This window comes from Uloborus diversus, chromosome 8 (assembly GCF_026930045.1).
Source record: "Uloborus diversus isolate 005 chromosome 8, Udiv.v.3.1, whole genome shotgun sequence".
NCBI lineage: Eukaryota > Metazoa > Arthropoda > Arachnida > Araneae > Uloboridae > Uloborus > Uloborus diversus.
In genome coordinates, this window is record NC_072738.1 from 79,553,535 (window position 1) to 79,556,296 (window position 2,762).

The window sequence follows — 2,762 nt, forward strand, 5'->3', positions numbered from 1 at the left end:
GTAAATCATTATTATTCAAAATCTGCAGCTACCCAATGATTACAAAATCTCACTGGTACATTGTTTGGCTGTAGTACCTTGTTGCATAGCAAAGAGGTTCCCAAACTTCAGACTTCCGTGCCCCCCCCCCCCCCCCCCCCCCGTGCGCGCAAAAAAGGGAAAAAAAATTTGACACAGTTATTTTTTTTTTTTTTTTTTTTCTAATATATACACATTTTTCCCATAAATTGATGAACTCATTATTGGTATATTTTTCAAAGCTCTTTTCTGGTTTTTATTTCTTACATTATTATTTTGCGTTATGGAAGTAAAATTCTATTTGGAATTCAATTAGGAATAAAAATTATCACCAAATTTCTACAACATGAGTCTTGAAAATTTTGGAGCAAATGTTATAGTCGAAGTATAATATCCCAGCTGCAAAAAATATGCCTCAATGTTAGTATTATACTTAATATAGTTTTGTAACAATATGAACCTAATCATGTACCCAGAATTAAAGTGTAGTTGGTTTACTTCCAAGAGTTCCGAGGAGGAGGAGGCTGCTGTGTCCTGCATATGCTTGAGAAAGAACTTTTTTATTCCTCATAAATGTGCTTTTGTTTTGAATTAAAAAATTGTTACTCATCCTTCAATCTGAATTATATTTAACGTTTTAGTTGGAGAGCACTGCGAACCACCGTTTGGGGCACCTGGCCTAGCCAATTTTTGTATCCTTGTTAAATAATAAAATTTAAAAAAAAAATAAAATCATAAAACGAACAAAATGTTCCTGCAAATTAAACCAATTGTTAGTTTTCAACAAACAGTTCTGCGTGACTGTGGAAAAGAATGAACCGGGATCCTCTTTCTGTAACACCATACGACTTAAATTCAGCAACATAATCTTAAATCTTCAGTTATTTTGGTGGGGGGGGGGGGGGGGAATAGGGTGGCTAAAACAATGTTGTAATGCAGTAAAAGTTTCTTTTGTAAACAATACTTCAACACTATAATAAAAAAAAGTGAAAATATTTGACAGTTTCGAAAAAATATGACCCTTTGCTATTTTGAAAGAAAAACAGCAATGAAACATCACAGATCCCATAAACCACTAAAATTTATATTCTGCGGTTCCGAGCAAGGGTGCACCCCACTAAATATCGCTAAGACCCCTCCCCCAAAGGTATGAGAAAAATACCTATCAAAACACCCCCCTCCCCCCAAGTGGGCACCCCTGGGTCCAATGGCTGCTTTTGCAGTTCCCGACCACTTAATTTCAAATCCTAGCAAAGCTGCAAAAACTCGCCTTTTCCTCAATTTTACGTTGTTAAATTGATATTTTTTGCCAAGGGTCAACAGTAAATACATTCATGTTGGGCTCTATTTTGGGGATAAGTTTAATTTTGCTCATTACTTTTATCCTGTACTCATGGTAATTTTTATAGGTGATCAAAATTAAAAAAGAAGTCTGTGCAAAATTATGAAGGTATACAAAATAAGCTTCCTGCCTTTTTAAGGGAATGATTATCGTGTTAAAAAGAAAAAATAAGATATTTGGTCTTATGAAATAAATTTCCAGATTTTATTTACATAATTGCTTTTTTAAATGTTGTCAACTAATATATAAACATTACATAGTCTCCCCCCCCCCCCCCAAAAAAAAGAAAGAAAAATTGCATAAGTAGCATAACTATCAAGATTTGATCACAACTTGCTGAATTGCTCTAGTACATATTCTTTCATTCTTGCAAGATGGTCTTCATAAATTCGAATCTTTAAGAAATGTGGTGAGTATATCAACCTCTCAGTAAGTTATTTCTCCATTTCTGCTAGAAGTGATTTAACTTGTTCAATAGTATCATCCGGAGAAGTCACAGAGTGACCGATGACATCCTTATGAATGAAGAGTTCATAGTCATTGCCACCTGGAAATGTTTTGTCACCAAAGAAATGGATTTTTGTATAGCCATCCTTCTGTATGTATTTCAGACAAAATGTTTTGTCCCATCCAGTAGGGAAACAATCAAAGCTTATCTGACCACCTGGAAAAATATGAAATGCATATTAATGATATATATGTGTTACTGTGAAAGTCTGAACTCCAGTAAATGTCCACGTTAACTAGTGAATATTATCAGTCACATAATGGCAAGTTACATTGCAAATCTTAGCGCAATAATATGTATGTTAGGGTGTTTCAAAGAAACCGAAAGTCAATTTTTCAAGTCGCACACCCTCTTATATTTTCCTTTTTCTGTTAAAACAGTTGTAAAAAAAAGTTTTATGTAATTTGAACTACAGTAACCCGAGCCAACTAGCAACTGAAAACGTAAACCAGCACTGTGTACTAGGCCGAATTGAAATTTGATTTTGATAAAATGTTGTCCCTATAGCGCCACATGTATCACAAAAATATCGATCCAAAACAAAAAACATTAGCAAGAAGCCTAAAATTTAAAAAAAAAAATTGAAAAATTGATTTTTTTCCTATTTAAATTTTCAAAAAATTACATATAAATTCAAATACATTTTCCATCAACATTTGCAAATGAATGATTCCAAAATAATATATTTAAAATGAAAAAAAAAAGAACTTCCCTGTGGAAATTAGGGCAATCTCTTAGTCGTAGACCATGTATGGGCTTTGAGAAAGATAGAAATGAAGCAAATAAGAGTATCTTGAACGCTTCGGTGCCAAAAAAGAGCAACCTAGCTGTATGGTTAGTGTGGGTCAAAAACTAACACACAAGGAAGAAAGAATACCAAAAAGCACATTGCAG